Source organism: Rutidosis leptorrhynchoides, chromosome 4 (genome assembly GCF_046630445.1).
Source record: "Rutidosis leptorrhynchoides isolate AG116_Rl617_1_P2 chromosome 4, CSIRO_AGI_Rlap_v1, whole genome shotgun sequence".
In the NCBI taxonomy this organism is placed as follows: Eukaryota; Viridiplantae; Streptophyta; class Magnoliopsida; order Asterales; family Asteraceae; genus Rutidosis; species Rutidosis leptorrhynchoides.
The window spans coordinates 512,671,409-512,677,675 of record NC_092336.1 but is presented as its reverse complement, the minus strand read 5'-3'; positions in this window follow the sequence as shown (position 1 = coordinate 512,677,675).

Genomic DNA, 6,267 nt, shown 5'->3' with positions numbered 1-6,267 from the left:
GGTTACTACTTTAATACTCATCTTCAGTTGTCTTTTTCGAGGTGCTTAGATGCACTAACTATATAATTTAAATTGTTACAATGTCTATTAGGCTTACTTTAGTATTTTACTCTGATAATTATATGATAACATTTGATTTGTATATGCTACCTTCAGTTGATTTATAGCATGTAAGCGTGCAAGATACAAGTTCTGTCACTTTTGAAACTTCACAGCCTGATTTTTATTGTTGTTTTTGCAGGTACTTATTTGGAGGAAGGATAATAGGAAGCTCAAACAGAAGTAGCATAAGCATATGCATACATATATGTATAAGATGGAACTGTTTTGTCAGGTCCAATCGGTTAGCTCTTCTCAAAAAATATGGGATCACAGAATATCATTTAACTTCTTTAGGTTGGGTAACATTTAAATATAGATGTGACAATATCAACCCATAAGAATAGGTCAAGTTGGGTTGTGCTATAATATCAACTGCTACTGTTCATGGAATCATGGCCATGTACGATCTATATTAATAATATTGTAATCTTAGCAGCTAGCACGTGCTGGGCAAAAAATATGAAGGTAAACAAATGAAATTATTAATCTTTACATGTATTTTGTTATATATTCTTTCCACTCTACAGTAATTATTGTTGCTCATTTTTTATTTGTTTATGTTTTCTGATATCACGAGTCATTTGACAATATGAGTTTCAGTTGCGTATGTATGTATGTATGTATGGAAAACACATATGCCAGAATTAATGGGTTAGTATAATGGGTAAAGTTGTTATAATATTTTTTTTATTATTTTATAAAAAGCATTGGAAAAGTTGTTATATAGTAGTGAGGATATATATCAATGGGTCAGTGTAATGTGTAATGGGTGTAATGGGTCAGAATTAATGGGTCAGTGTAATGGGTAAAGTTGTTATAAAGTTTTTATTTTTATTTTTAAAAGGCATTGGTAATGGGTCGGAATTAATGGGTCAGTGTAATGGATCATTTACTTCATAGTTCATATTAATGTTCATACATACTGGCCATCATTAAGTCAAAATTGTAAGTTAATCTGTGTAGGAAATTTTTTCGGATGTGTCAATTGCAAACAGAGAAATTGTGTACAATATGTCTACTCAACGCAAGTTGAAAAACGTCCAAGTCATCCACAAGGTACAATCTTTGATAGATCTCTCTTTGCATTTTAGATGTGACGAAAAGGGTCGGTTTTCCCCCGGGTCAATATGGGTAAAGTTGTTATATAGTAGTGAGGATATATATTAATGGATTAGTGTAATGGGTCAGAATTAATGGGTCAGTGTAAGGGGTAAAGTTGTTATAAAGTTTTTCCTTTTTAATTTTTAAAAAGCATTGGTAATGATAATGAGTTAGAATTAATGGGTCAGTGTAATGGGAAAAGTTGTTTTAAAGTTTTTTATTATTTATTTTTTTATTTTTAAAATGCATTGGTAATGGGTCAGAATTAATAGGTCAGTGTAATGGGTAAAGTTGTTATAATTTTTTTTTAATTCTTAAAAGGCATTGGTAATGGGTCAGAATTAATGGGTCAGTGTAATGGGCCGTGTACTACATAGTTCATATTAATGTTCATACATACTGGCCCTCATTAGTCAAAATTCTAAGTTAATCAATGTAGGAAATTTTTTCGGATGTGCCAATTGCGGACAGAGAAATTGTGTACAAAATGTTTACTCAACGTAAGTTGAAAAACGTCCAAGTCATCCACAAGGTACAATCTTTGACTAAATCTCTTTTTTAATTTTAAATGTGATGAAATTGGTGGATTTTCCCACGGGTCAATATGGGTGAATCTGTAGAAGGCATTAGGTCAACCTGAAACAGTTTCTAACATTTTTTTAAAAAAAAAATTCATACAGAATTAGTGTGTCAAATAATGTAAGGAAATATGTAATATTTCAATGATAATCCATCCATCCGTCTGTCCGTCCGTCCGTCCATCCATCCATCCATATTAATGATGTTATGAGGTTTTATGCATTAAAAATACACATTCGACGATTTGTCTTTTTTTCTTTTTACTTTACGCACTCCTTAAATTTTGCCGAGACAACAAAGAGGGCATCTTAGTTGTGATATTGGTGATTTTTCATTCGGGAAATATGACCGCCTCTAAGTATGCGTATGTTTCTTTTTATTAAATTAATTTGATTTATACATCAAAATTATATTTCAGGCCATGAACCTATATTAGACATGTTATATGCCCTTAAACAACTTATTCTCTGATCAAAACTAAAATTATAAAAATGGGTATTTGTAATTTATAAAATATCAAATATCATATTATTTAAAAAGGTAGGTTACATATATGCAGATGTAGTGTTTGTAATCGGTTATGCGTCTGACTATGTATGATTTTGGGACAGAATGAAAGTGGGCTATACATAACATAAACATTGCCCAAAACATTTTGAACATGTTGGGGCTTGAATAATTAAGCAGAGATCCAACTGTGACTTTGGTAGAAACCTAATGTAGTTTAAGGGCCAAATAAAGGTATGTGACTGATGTCGAACGAGGTGTATATAAAATAGCTATTATTTTTCTAGGAAATACTATTAAATACGATACAATTTTACACAAGATATTTATTTATTTATAGAATGGATATACTTAAACCTTGCTACAACACTTATAGGCAGTGTACCTAATCGTACAGTAGTGTAGTTTTTAGTAAGTCCGGTTCGTTCCACAGGGAGATCTTTAAGCAAAGCTCAACGCTATATTAGTTTACTTTTATTAAAATTACAAATATATATATAAGTAATATTATTATTATAAAGGGGGGGTTTTTACCGTTTAATGACCGGTTTGTCGATTTTAAAACTTTAGTCGCAGTTAAAACCTAATGTAAAATATAAAATAAATACAAGACTTTAAATTAAAGCGTAAAGTAAATAACGATAATGAAATTGCGAATAATAAAAATGCGATAAAATAAAATTGCGATAATTAAAAGTACGATAATTAAAAGTGCGATAAAATAAAATAACAATAAATAAAAGTGCGATAATTAGAAGTGCAATTAAATATAAAATAAAGGAAATTAAATATGAAATAAAAGAATTATGCTTATTTAAACTTCCGTAATCATGATGTTAGACGTGTTGATTTTAGTTTTATGCCCATGGGTTAATTGTCCTTTGTCCTGGATTATTCAATATGTCCGTCTGGTTTTTGTCCATAACAGTCCATCAGTCATAAATATAAATTGCAAGTGTCCTTGTCAAATTATTATTATACCCGAAGATAAATATTCCAACTAATTGGGGATTCGAATTGTAACAAGGTTTTAATACTTTGTTTAATGAATACACCAGGTTATCGACTGCGTGTAAACCAAGGTTTTACTACTTTGTTAACAATTACACCAATTACCCTTGAATGTAATTTCACCCCTGTTTTAATTATTCTAGTGGCTATTAATCCATTCCCGTGTCCGGTTAAATGAACGATTATTCGTACATATAAATATCCCGCCCATCGTGTCCGATCGAGTGTATATGGTAATTTATAGGGACGCCCAATTGTAAATCTTTATATTAACATTAACAAACTTTCATTTAGTTAAACAAATATAAAGCCCATTAATAGCCCATAGTCTAGTTTCCACAAGTGTCGTTCTTTTGTCCAAACCCCAATTATGGTACAAAGCCCAATTACCCAATTTTAGTAATTAGCCCAACATCATGATTACTTCGTTTTAAACAAGCATAATAATAACTTAGCTACGAGACATTAATGTAAAAAGGTTGAACATAACTTACAATGATTAAAAATAGCGTAGCGTTACACGGACAGAATTTCGACTTACACCCTTACAACATTCGCTAACATACCCTTATTATTAGAATTATAATTAAAATTAAAATATAAATTATAAATATAAATATATTACTTCGTATGAAGAGAAGAAAAAAAATGATGTGTTTAAAACTCGTCAGAAAACTGGCTATTTATAGGACCTGACCAGCAATCTCACACCATGCGACTCGCATGGTTTTGTGCTTCTGGCCATGCGAGTCGCATGGCCACCCTGGATTCAGCCATCTACTTTTGTTTTCTTCTTGCCGACGTAATATAATAATAATAATATATATAATATATAATTATATATAATTATATATATATTATATTATATTCTTGTGCATAGTAGACTAGATATTTTTGGTCCGTTGCGTCGGGCGTTTCTTCTTGGCTCAGGTCCCGGTTCCGGATTTTCGGACGTCCTCGCGTATTATTTTAAATCGCGTACTTTGCGTTCCGCAACTTGTACTCTTGTCATTTTGAGACGTTCCTCATCAATATTTTGAACCTTTTTAGTTGTATCTTGTACTTTATAGCTCTTTGGACCTTTTTGTCTACAATTTGTCGAATCTGTCTTTTGTCTTCACCTTTTATTATTTAAACGAATATCACTTATAAATAGAACAATTGCAACTAAAAGCTTGTCTTTCTTGAGGAATAATGCTATGAAATATATGTTCGTTTTTAGCATTATCAAATATTCCCACACTTGAGCGTTGCTTGTCCTCAAGCAATATTGTCTTGAAATACTAGAATCACTTCTTTATTCTTCACACTTTGTACATCAGTGATTTCTATACGGCGGTATAAACAATGGTAGTAACGATATGGTTTACAGTCTCACATGACTATAAAAATTTAGATCCATTAAGGAAATTGGATCTTTATGAAAACATTTGATCTTTTGAAAATTAAATCTAGTTTTTCCCCTAGATAAGTTTTCCGGAATAACCCTTTACCGGTGTTTGCAAAATATTTTTGTGGGTTTGGTGGGTTTCAGATTTGAAAATTTTAGCTCAAAACTTGCGGTTTTGTGTCACCCACTTGCTAACCTTGTATTTGGAAAGCAACACGTCCAGTTTACTTGTTCCGTATATTACCTTTCGGCAAACTACCGTCCGGTTGTAAAGGAAAGCGTTGAACAAGCAACTGTTAAGGCAATGTCCCGTGACATGCTTTTGATTATGGTCTATAACGTGTCGGACGCAATTACTATCCTTGGTAGAAGCAATAGTAAAGCTCACCCTTATAATTTTTCGGTCTGGCACAAGGTCCTGTCTTTGACCATGTTATGCAACCACCGTTCTTACGGTTGACACCCGATTTAGTTCAGGTGACCTAATGAATTCCAGGTGAATTCCTAGGATTTTACGTTCAATGGTAATGAACGCATTGAAAATAGGGTTTTCAGAAAACAAATCGGTTTGTATTTTTGATCAAAATATTTTCTCGTTTAAGCTCGAGTTTAGATATCATTGAATTCCATGAGTTTGTAATTCTCAATCTTTAAGGTCAATCTCTAGGATTGAGTAATATCAGTCTTAAAAGCTGATTTTTAATCTTTAAGGAGATTATCCTTTCTGGGGATCTGATTCATTAGTCTTATCCAGCTAATTTGCATGGTGCCCCCCCATTGTACGAGATAAATCCTTCTCATGGTTAGGATAAATCTGACCACTTGGCGACCCTGTTTGATGCTGAGGTCCGTGGATTTCTTGCTGATTTTAGTGATGACTTTTCTAGATTTTTCGTCAACCTACAGCTGGTCTGAACGACAACTTCATGACCTAAATCAAGAAGCGCGTGTCTTTTTCGGAAGACTTTACTTCCTTTTAATGATGGAATTGATTCATCGTGTAGATCCATCTCTTCTTTTCTTTCATTGGGTAAAACAGTTTAGCTTAGTCCAAAGCAAAAGTATTTTCAGTTATTTGTTACAAATATATGTGGCATATGTTTAAAATAACTTGGTAAATTTTCCCACACTTGGCTTTTTATTTTTCTTTTTATCGTCCTCTATTCCATTTTTAAATGAATTTTAACATTTTAGTTTGTTTCTCAATTTATGTCCTTTCCGAGGTAACAATAATTTCGGTGTTAAAACCTAGTTTTATCGTTCATAAATATGTATAAACATGATTTGAATTCATTTAATTGAAAATTTTGAAAAATTTTACTAGAATTGGGTAGTCAGTATATAAGACTAGGGCTGTTCTTTTTTTATCAGAGAGCACTAGATTCTAATACAACTACTGCTTTACTAGTTTTTTTAATGGTAACCAAGTGTTTAATATTAAAATTTTAAAATCCGAAAGAATTTAACCCCTTCCCACACTTAAGATCTTGCAATGCCCTCATTTGCAAGAAATCAGTAACAATTTAAATTATTGAGGGTGATTTGTGTGAAAATTATTAAATTTTTACCAAAGTTTC